We start from the raw sequence: 11,280 nt of genomic DNA, 5'->3' as shown, positions 1-11,280 counted from the left end.
CAGAGAGTGGTGGAAACTCTGTCCTGGAAGACATTCAGGGTCAGGCTGAAGGGGGCTCTGAGCACCTGATAGAGCTGTAGTTCACAGAATCACAGAATCACAGAATTGTAGGGGTTGGAAGGGATCTCCAGAGATCATCGAGTCCAACCCCCCTGCCAAAGCAGGTTCTCTACAGCAGGTCGCACAGGTCAGCATCCAGGCAGGTCTTGAACATCTCCAGAGAAGGAGACTCCACCACCTCCCTGGGCAGCCTGTTCCAGTGCTCCGTCACCCTCACCGTAAAGAAGTTCTTGCTCACATTTGTGCAGAATTTCCTATGCTGCAGTTTCCGGCCGTTTCCCCTTGTCCTGTCTCCACTCACCACTGAAAAGAGTCCGGCCTTGCCATTCTGCCCCCCACACCTTAGATATTTATCGACCTGGATCAGGTCCCCTCTCAGTCTCCTTTTCTCAAGGCTGAACAGACCCAGTTCACTCAGCCTTTCCTCATAGGGGAGATGCTCCAGGCCCTTCACCATCTTCGTGGCCCTCCGCTGGACTCTTTCCAAGAGATCCCTATCTTTTTTGTACTGGGGAGCCCAGAACTGGACGCAGTACTCCAGATGAGGTCTTACCAGGGCAGAGTAGAGGGGGAGGATCACCTCCTTTGACCTGCTGGCCACGCTCTTTTTAATGCACCCCAGTAAGCCATTGGCCTTTTTGGCCACAAGGGCACACTGCTGGCTCATGGCCAACCTGTCGTCCACCAGGACACCCAGGTCCCTTTCCGCAGAGCTCCCCTCCAGCAGCTCATCCCCCAACCTGTACTGGTGCATGGAATTATTCCTCCCCAGATGCAAGACTCTACACTTGCTTTTGTTAAACCTCATCCGGTTTTTTTCTACCCAGCTCTCCAGCCTATCCAGGTCTTGCTGAATGGCAGCACAGCCTTCAGGCGTGTCAGCCAATCCTCCCAACTTCGTATCATCGGCAAACTTGCTGAGGGTGGCCACTATCCCCTCATCAAGGTCATTGATGAAGATGTTGAACAAGACCGGACCCAGCACAGACCCCTGAGGAACACCGCTAGTTACAGGCCTCCAAATGGACTCTGCACCACCAACAACGACCCTCTGTGCTCTGCCAGTCAGCCAGTTCTCAACCCACCTCACTGTCCACTCATCTATCCCACACTTCCTCAGCTTTGTTATAAGGACATCATGGGGGACAGTATCAAATGCCTTGCTGAAATCAAGTGTGAAATCAAGTGTGAATCAAGTGTGAAATCAAGAATGCCAGTGGAGTACTTCCAATGAAGTGCTTCTACTCATTCAAAATTGTTAAACGCTTGTTTTGAAATACAATTAAACGATTATTCTCCTTCTCTTTTGCTTTGTACAGCTACACCCTGAAATGCCAAATGAAGCCAGATTTTGGTGAAGAATCGATGGAGTTAGAAGTGTGTTGGCTCAGTAAGAATGGAGCAGCTGGTATCAGGAGACAGAGGCCAGAGGCTTAGAGGGCATGCTTGGGTCTACAAGAGGCCGGTGGAAGACTTTTTATCCAGCTGCCACGTGTGACTGCTGCTCAGAAAGCCACAATGTTGTACTGAGACTTGAATCATCATTTTAGAAAAATCAGTTTGGAAAGGTAACTTGTGATCTCCTTCACAGCCGTGTTTGAGAAATCTTGCCAGCTTGTCCCCTGACCTCTGCAGACAGTTCTCTACCCTGAGCCCTTTCTCAAGGGCTCACACTCAGAAGTGCACGTCACGTGAAAGTCTGAGTCCTAAGACTTGTAAAATCTGGCAGGAAGAACTATTAACGTTGAAACTGTTGATTCCCATAGAGATGCTTGTATAGTGTAGTGATTCTGGTTTGTGTGTTCAGCTGCAAGGCTTTTCCATCTGCTAGTTGTTTTGCTTTTTTTTGAATATATGACTCCTGGAATGTTACTGTTTGGTTTTAAAAAGTTAACATAAACAAGAAAGCTCCCTTTCAGTAAGGGATCATATTCAGTAAGCTTGTCATGTTCTGAAAGACTGTTTAGTGTTTCAGCTTAGGAGAGACAGTTCGGCAAGTGATTCGTGTGCGCGCAGTTGATTGCAAATATCAGTCTTTAGAACGACAGAGCACTGGATGAAGCGTGTTAGAACTGCGAGTTTACTTTACCTTTGCCTTAAAGAAAAATGGTGGGTTTGGGGAAGAGGCCAGTAAGTTCTTGTTTTAGTTCAGTTCATTTCTTGTGTCTGTTACAAAGGAAGACATTCATGTGTTAAGTGCATAACCAAATGAACTTTGTTGTTAAAGGGAGGGACAGCGCTTGACCTTGCAATTCGAACTCAGAATCGCTTCGTTGTTTATATGTTAATGGAGGAAGGAAGAATGAGAAGCAAAAGGAATGACAGGTTACTCAGAATGATGGAGAAATACGAGGTAATGTCACTAATGGAAGGAAAGCTTCAGCATTCCGTGTTCAGAATAATCTGTAACTTACCTCCGTTCTGACAACAGGATCTTCTAGGCTTCCAAACCTGGACACTCAAAAATGAAATGTTTTAGAAGCACCTTGCTGTTCCTTGGGTGTTTGTTTCCCCCTTTCCCCCCCGCGTTGTTGTTTTCCCTCCCTCCTTATCCCCCGTGTTTTGATGTGTCACTTTGTTCCCTATCTTGAGTCACTCAGCATTCGTTCTTATATTAAGTGTATATATTGGAATAAATCCTGCTTGAATATTCTGTCATATTTTAACAGTGATCATTTTAACAGCTGTTCCTGCTGCTGGCATCTTGCTTGACTGATGTGGGCCATAGGATACGTAATGAACTTGAGTTCTGATTCTTGGCTTTTGAAAGGATGCCTGCTTCTCTTTCTGCTGGTTGGGATGGCTCTGTCTGTGAGGTTTGTGGATTTCTCTCTTTCTGTGTATTTAATTCTAATAGATGCAGTACGGGGTACATAACGCAGTGTTCTTTTCAGAGTCTGCAGCTTCACTTAGAAGGCTTTTTGGTTTGTTTGTTTTGGTTTTTTTTTGCTGTACTGTAGAAAGGATTGTGTGAAGGATTTAAATATATGTACTTTTCATAATGATTTTGAAATGTGGTGTCTTTAGATGGTCAAAATTGTAGTTTCTGATCCTTGAGATCTGCGGACAAAACAAGTGTTGAGGTGGCATGTTAGCTGGTCTTAATGATAAAGAGGGTGTTACTGAATGCCTGCACCTGACAGAAGCTGAGATACCCATTTATGAAGTTTATAAATGTGCTTTATCTTAACTTTTCCCTCTGTATTTGCAACATAGCATGAGTTTCAATGTACCGTTCCCACCCTCTGTGTTCCCCAGACCTCCTAGTGGTATCCTGAGCTGTTTTGCAAATTTCCCATTTCTTACAGCAGTTACTAAATTGTGTTCCTGGAAATGGCAATACTGTTGTTGTGTCAATAAATAGAGTTTGTCCTTTTCACCTAATGCGCAGCTGCTCGGATATGTAAAATTAGGCTGGACAGAACACTCCTCAGTAGATGTTTTTCTGTATCATGAGTTCCTCTGTGCATCTGGCTAAAGCATGCTTCTGAGTGGCAATTTTGGTTTGCTTTGTTGGAAATATGCAAATAATTTTGTAGGACGGTTTCTCTGGTAAAGCAGATTTTATTCACAATTGCAATGGCGGCCTCCTGCAAGCAGGAGAGCCCCGAGAAAACAGCGTTACATCTTTTGTCCCTATTGCCGCCACTGATCTCCTTCTCCCCTGCTTCCTCATTGGCTGAGTGCTGCAGGTTCACACTCTTTCGCGAGGCTTCACCAATCATACAAACACCAAGTAGATACAGATCTTTGCTGCCCAAACACAAATATCTTAATTGATTAATTGACTTCTAACAATTGCTTTCATAACAAACATTTGCTCGTAACTTTTCAGATGTCAGTTATACAACATAAACGTAGGCATAGCCTCCATTGTTTAATGACCCCCCTAACATTTGTGCCCCTTCACACTGGGTCATTGTTCTGGTCATTCGTTTGTCCTTGCATAGAGATAAGCTCGGAAGGAGGATAGAGGGGAGCATCTTGGAGCCTGCCTATGGCATCCTAACATTCCCACAAAGTGGGACAGTTCTGCTTTGTGTAAAGGCCCTGACTCCTTTAAAGTTTGTTAAATGTATTTTGCTTCTGCTGGTTTAATGAACAACCTTACAGTGTTTCCTAGCTCAGAATACTATACCCATATTGCTTAGAGCATTCAAAATCTATTACAGCTTTGTGAGAAAGTAGTTACCGAATCACCTAACAAATATGTTTCTAAGTATGTTACTAATATATATGTGGTGTTCTTACTTACCACATCAGCTATTTAGCTATTTCTAAGGATATGTCACAGCTTAATTCTTTACATCAGTTGCCCTTTTCAGTGTTCAATGCAGAAACAGCACTTTCACTTTCCACAGCTTTAACAGAGGCTTAATGAATACCGAGTGAATTCTTAAAAATCAATTAAAAAAAAAAACAGCTATAATGCATGCCTGTGAGGGATACACATGTATGGTCGTTGCCATGAAAATCCTGTTATTAACCGTTGCTTTGTGACGTTCTAAGGTTTTCTTGGCGTCGTCTAAATTAAACGAAAGCAAGAATTCTAACTGTAGGGGTTAAAGGTAGACGTTCTGCAGAAGATGATGAACACAGCAATATTCCTAAGGGTTGTGGCTTAGTGAGGTGATATTTTGCTCTTTCTGTCAAACACTTGCTCTGTAGAAGTCAACGCCGTTCTTTTTGTTTTTGTGTATTGCTGGTGAAATACCACGCTCTGATTGTAGAATATTTATTTGGCAAAACATAGTGGGAGAATATATTCCTTAATCTAACTGTTACATGTGACCAATGCCATTGTTGAGATCCCTGTCATGTTCAGCCTAGTGGGTCTTCTTTATTTTTTCTATAAAGCCCGGAGGACTGATCCTGGATATATTATGTCTTCAGAAAAAGACAAAAAAGAGGTAAGCTGACAAGCTGCACCATGGTTGCACTTCTGATTGACTCATTTATCATCAAATGTGTCTTTGAGATTTTAGTTGTATCATCAAGCAGCATAGGTTGTTGGATGATAAACCCAACCTGCTGTGGGTTTATCTTCAGCACCTTGCTGTTGCTTCCTGGCCTTGGTCTTCTCATTGGAATATGAGCTTCAGCCAAGCATGGTACGGCCTGGTGCCTTTGCTATAACCTATAAAGTCACAGATACTTCACTTAATAAATAACACTCTTGTAAGGTTTTTGTTCTAGCTGTCTCTGGTGAGAAGGAGGTACAGTGCTTTCCTAAGGTTGTCCGTACTGAAGGCTAGCAATGATGAGCATCTTCAGATAGTCAGTATTTTCTAGCTGTGTTTTACAATGACAGAAAAAGGAAATGCACTACCAGTCAGTAGGAGGTTACTTGTTTGCTCCTTTAAGCTAGTGACTGTGACTCTGTGTGGTTTACAGTCTCCTTTTGTTCTCCACGTGGTTATGTTTCTCCTGCTTGCCAGGGAGATTAAACTGCAATTGTAACTTTTTTGACATTGTTGCCCCAGAACTGGTGAATATTGGCTATCTGGTGCCCACAGAGAACCAGTGAGTGCTTATCAGGGCAAGATAGGCAATACTTACCAGTCTTTTTGCAATGGTGTTGAAAAAGTTTCTGTCCTCATCCCTTTTGAAGTCTGGCTGACTGTGTGGGGGAGGGCTGCTTTTCTAAATAATTCATTGTGAGTGAGGTTGCACGAGTCCTTGCCTTCTTGTGGCCCTTTTCTCTGTTCCAGAACCGCAGGTATTTCCACGTGTTGTTGCTCGGCACTCCAAGTGCTCAGTGTCTGCAAAAGGCCTCACGTACAAATCTTCATAGGTCCCATAAAACGTCATCCAAATGCATGCAGAAAATGTTCTGTCTTTCAGAACATTGCAGCTCTAGCAGAAGCAGGGTGCTTGGACTTCAGAACATTCTGCACGTCATGTCTTGTAAGTAAGGTTTTGATATTCCTTTGCTTTTTTGAAACCTGTTTTTCAGTCAGTAGTAGTTCAGTACAATACCTGTTTTTCTCCTTGTCATACGAGTGCTACATACGCTGCTTGTTCTGGGCTAGATTTCATTTTCTCACTTCTGGTGGCAAAGCAGTTTTCAGATCGTTGGGTTTCATTCTTAATTTAAAAACAATAGAAATTGCATCTTTTTCTTTCTTTTTTTTGGTAAGATTTAGAAAACTTCTCATCTGTGTTCTGTTTTGGAGGCCAACTATATACTAATAGTTATAAAATATGCTAGTGCCCATGAGGTGATGCTCTGAGCTTTGGTCAAAGCAGCTGCTTTTACTCTGACTGTATTCCTTTCCTTTGTGCTCAAACAGGTAAGGAAGCCTTTGAGATCTGTGCACTGCGTTCCTTGTGATTCATGTGTAGCCAGATATGATCAGCATTCTCTGTGGATTGCACAGTGCACAGGTAAGAGTCTTTGCTTTATCAAAGCTGAAAATTTCATGCCTTAAGAGATGTTGCAGAAATAACATTTATCTACTTAAAGAGCAAACCTGATGCAAGAGCACACTGTAGAGACTGCAGGGGTTACTGAGAGTTGCCCGAGAGTCTTATCTGATAGAAATCTATTTTTTTAAGAGCTAGCAGTTTTAGGACACATCAAGGTGGTGCAATGAAATTGAACAGTACAGATTTTTCAGTCTTCCAAGACAACTGTGCAGTGCATGGGCAGATCTGTGTTAGCATAATGAGTCCCCGTCCAGCTAACAGCGATGTGCTCTAAAGAAGAGACAAATGCTGGCTGACTTTACCAGAACTGATTCTATTATATAAACTGAAATGGCTTACAGGAGAAAGTTGAGAGAGATCAGCTTTGTCAAAATGTCTTGAGGACAGCAGAGGTAATAGTAGGAAGTGCTTTAGATTCTTATTTTTCCTGTAAAGTGGAGGAGAAATACAAGTACTGCAAAATTCTTAAAATGTCATGCTGGTTTTTTTCTTCTTCCTTGACTCGAATGTAGGTGTTGGGAACCATCATTACTACCTGTTGTTCCTGTCTTCCTTAACTGTGACCAGTGTCTGGCTGCTTTATCGAAGTCTTCTGTGTATGTATCAGTGAACTTACTTCAGTTTAGCTGTCAGGGACCTGTGTGTGGTTTTTATTCCTAGCTAGCATAACTAATTATAACTGCACAAATGGGCAACTCAGTCTAGTTCCATCCCCATCTCAGGAGTTGGAACTGAGTGATCTTTAAGGTCACTTCCAGCCTAAGCTGTTCTGGGGTTCTGTACTGTAGAAATGAGTCAGTGTTCTACTTGGAGTAAAATGAACCAGGTATGGCAGTGGTGGACACAGAGTGAATGTGAGTTGCTTTCCTGTGTTTCAGTGTGGTCTTAAGTGTGCAGAAGTACAATGTTTTCTGTTTTCCGTGTTCACGTGAACAGGGGAGGAAAACCACTTGATTGCAAAACCTGTACTGGTTTTGTGTTTTTTAAGACATGTCATAGGCTTTGAGCATCTCTTAGAAATCTACAGGAGCTGAATATTCCAGTTTGTTTAATAGTGTGAAAAGTGCTGCTTTCTTGTCACTGTTACAATCTTCTTTTGTTGGTGGTGGTGTTTAAGACAAATCCTAAAACTAATAATTAGGGTGCAGCAAAATTTCAGAAAGCTGGACGATGAGAGGTAATTATTATTTCAATATCACTAGTTCACTTTAATGTAAAAAGAGAACAAAGTGTCCAGCCAGCTGTTGGAATGTTCCCTCTGTGGATTATGGACACAGAAAGTAAAGGTTGTGCAACGAGAGCAGCAAGCAGTGGCGTATCCATGTGAGTGTTTTAAGTGGGAAGCGGTGTTTTGAGAGCACACTGCTCTACAACACTTTGTGCAAATATTCTTTGCTTAGTACAGGAGTGGTCAATGTTAGAAAGGTAACGAAATGATTGTGAACCTTGTCAGATTGTCAAACCACTGCATAACAAGTTACCATGCAGATGGACATGGACGTACTTCATGCAGATAACTTCTTGTACTCCATGGCTGTCCTACATCTTCATGCTAGCCTGCTTCCATACTGAATGGGCTTCATTGTGGCTAACTATTCAGCTCTACCAGGGGTTATTTTGCTTCAGTTCACATTCCTCTCATCATGAGCTACCACATGAACATGTTTCCCTAAGTGATGTGTTGCCTTAAAGGCATTGCACCTGCTTTCCTATTCTGACGTCATATCTGGGTGCTCCCCTTAAACCTCAGAGCAGTCCTTTCAAGTTTCACGGGTACGTGTGCACTTGTTACTCTGATGTTAAAAGTGGGATCCATTCTGCACAGCATTCCTGTATCTGAATTCTAATGGCACTGTTGTCAAAAATTCTAGCCTGTTGTGTGGGAACTGTTGAGTCACAGCCTGAGCCACTGATGGAGCCCCTGGGGGAAGGACTGGGTCAGCCCTGGGAGCACAGGTGAAGGCAGTTCAGCTGTGTGACTGGAAGGGGTGGAGCCTGGCTGCACCTCTCTTAGGCCCCAATGAAGGGCTGACTGCCCCTGGGGAAGGAGCTCTTTCTGGAGATCCCTCCCTGGTGGAGTTTTCCCCTGTGAGCCTAGATCTGTGGAGAGGAGAGAGGTGTTATAAGGGAAGGGGAAAAGATTGTTTTCTGTTGCTCTGGTCCCTCTGTGATTACACCTCTTGTGTCCCCTTTCCATTGGGTTGGTCTTTCTGATTGTGAAACATGTTTAACTAACATGTTTAACTAAAGTTGAATTAAGCTGTTGTTACTGCCCCAAAATGGCCTGCGGACTCAAGTTGGAAATTCCATGGCAGAGTTCAGCACTGTGTTATTAGGTTGCCGCAATGAAAACGTGACCTGAATTTCATCCCCATAAGGGCTGTCAAATATCTTTAAGTTTGTCCTTCTGCGAGAGATGTTGGCTAAGCAAATGAGGTTAAGAACTTTCTGAACCACCTAAGAAACAGCTTTTTAACATGGCTTAGGATTCTCTTTTGGCTTAAGTGAAACTTAAGATCAACTTTTAAGTCCCTAAATGTGGCAGGAGTTACTTAGTGGTTAGATATGGCCAACGTCTTCCCAATCCCTCCCCATTAAAGGTTATCTTTTGGTATTGCCAGTATTTAAATTTGTCATGTTCATATTTCAGCCGTTACTCGTGTTTTTCTTTCTCTAAGACTGCATTCTTGGGACTGACCTCACATGAGAGAATGAACCTCCTGATGGAGAGCAAATCTTCTAAGCATCCTGTTTCACTCAGGAGAAATCCATACAAGTAAGTGCTGTAGTGTGCGGTGTTTCAGCTGTGTTTCCCTTCAGTTCTGGCCTGCTTCACTGCTGCAAGAATGCCAAACCTGAGCCATCTGTGGGCTTGCTGGTCACGCCTGTTCTGAGCTATGCCAAGAGGAAGAGAGAGGCAGGGAGGACAGTGTCCTTGAGTGTATTCATCCTTCTCTGTGTCTGTTCTTTAGGTCTAGGGGGGGAACTTTGTTATGAACCAGCCCTTTCTGAATTCTTTTAGCTTCATAAAGAAATTACTACCAAAGTTTCCCTGTTATACTGAAAATCTTTATTTCCTCATGTGCTAGCAGATGAAATCTTCCTTAGCGTTAACTTCAAAAATTTGAGTTGAGCTCCATCTTCTATCCCTATTAAATGTGACGCAGGTAAAAAAATGTCAACAAAGGAGTAATGATGAATGTTGTTGTGTTTCTTCTCTTAGAGCTGTCTTTGCCGACAGCTTTATCCCTTAACTACTGCTTCCCTAGGGATCACGTATTGTTAATGCCTGCTGTTGTCTTTTGTAGGTTTATTACTGAGTATTTCTCACTTTTCAGTCTTGGATGCTTTCAGAATTGGTATGGTCAAACCCAGTGGAGTTGGCTGGACCAAGCAATACAACGTTCACATGATAAAGAAGAAAAACGTTTGCTGTGTTTGAATTCTTACTTGATTTGATTTGAGGAAAGTTACAAGACCAAAGGTATGTGCTTACCACCTCTGGAGGTGTTCCACACCAGTTATAATACTCTGGGCTAATAGAGTTACTAACTTTTAAACTTACTACCTTCTCCCACTAGTAAGAAGGAACAGATATAATTTTAAGTTAGAATCTAAACTCATGTGTTGCCATGTGGTCTGCTTTCTCTCATCCATCCCTGGTAAGGATGAGGAGGAATGAAAATCTCAGAGGTTAGGAAGGAAGCAGTCACCAAGGTCTCCCTCTCCTCCTGCCCTCTCTTCAGATTGTTCTGAAGTAATCCTCTACATTTCTCTCTCCAGCACTCCAGGCTTTTCCCCTCTCTTCTCCAGGTTGCAGGGAATGTGATAGCCTACCTCAATCTGATAAGCAGGAGTGGGAAGCCCAGCATTGCCCCTGCTGAAGTTTCACAGTCAGTCTAGCTGGTGGGAAGCTAAAAACCCCACGTGTTCTGCCTGTTATAGGCTTGGTGTTGTAAGTCAGTGAGAGTCGCCTGGGAGGAGAACAGTGAGGATATGCGGTCAAGGCTGTAGCGGTTGCGCTCAGTGCTCACCAGCTGGAAGACACAGAACTGCCCTCGCTTGGGTGCATGCATGTACATGCCGAGGTAGAGCCCCAGGGACTGGGAGAAGGCCAGACGCAAGCAGTGGCTTCCTCAAAGGTGGCAGGGCCATTTTGGGGAAGTGGAGCATTACTCAGTAGCAGCTGTTTTCTCTTGAGATTCATTGATCCAGACCCCTTGTTTGTGGGACTGCGAAGGCAGGAATCTTCTGCCTTCTATTCAAAACTCAGACCTCTAGCCAACTCCCTCATAGGCTGTCTCTGAGGTCAGTGGATGAAGCCAATGCAAATCAGCCCATCTAAGTGCAGTGGGCATTGGGAGGTGCACTGCTGGGGTGCCTATTTCTGTCCAGTGAATTAATACCTCGTTCTTACAAACCCGAGGTTGGGTAAAATTAATCAGATTTTCACTGAAGGATAAAATTAATTTTCTTCTTTTAATGTCTCTGTATGGGAACTGCTGAGTCATGGCCTGAACCTCCAATCACCTGAGGCGAGCCGTGAGTCAGCCAGAGGAGCACAGCTGAAGGCAATTCACCTGGCTGCACCTCTCCTAGACCTATTTAAGAGCTGGCTACCAGTGGGGAAGGATCTCTTCTGGAGATCCCTCCTTCTAGTGCTTTCTGTAGGTAAGCCTTCCATTTATTCTCCTTATTGTCCTAGTCTATTTTGCCTGACTCTCTTGTGATTATAACATCTTCATATCCATTGTTTATACACTTGGCGAGCCAGGCAGGCCAAATATACTA

At 43.4% G+C, this 11,280-nt stretch overlaps 1 long non-coding RNA gene across 2 annotated transcripts in view; it reads left to right on the top strand.

The window, feature by feature from the left end:
- Positions 1–2,882: 2,882 nt before the first annotated feature.
- Positions 2,883–11,280, top strand: part of LOC125695601 (uncharacterized) — a 33,954-nt gene continuing 25,556 nt past the window's right edge. Inside the window, exons 1-6 of one of the 2 annotated variants that reach the window (XR_007378014.1) lie at positions 2,883–3,752; positions 4,918–4,970; positions 5,772–5,967; positions 6,354–6,447; positions 9,168–9,265; positions 9,828–11,160. This is a non-coding gene — a long non-coding RNA (uncharacterized LOC125695601). Of the gene's footprint in view, positions 4,971–5,771; positions 5,968–6,353; positions 6,448–9,167; positions 9,266–9,827; positions 11,161–11,280 lie in introns of both variants that reach the window. The other variant, XR_007378013.1, reaches the window with a different exon arrangement.

Source organism: Lagopus muta, chromosome 6 (assembly GCF_023343835.1).
Source record: "Lagopus muta isolate bLagMut1 chromosome 6, bLagMut1 primary, whole genome shotgun sequence".
Lineage (NCBI taxonomy): Eukaryota > Metazoa > Chordata > Aves > Galliformes > Phasianidae > Lagopus > Lagopus muta.
The sequence above is the reverse complement of the archived record's forward strand: the minus strand, read 5'-3'. Positions and strand labels throughout refer to the sequence as shown.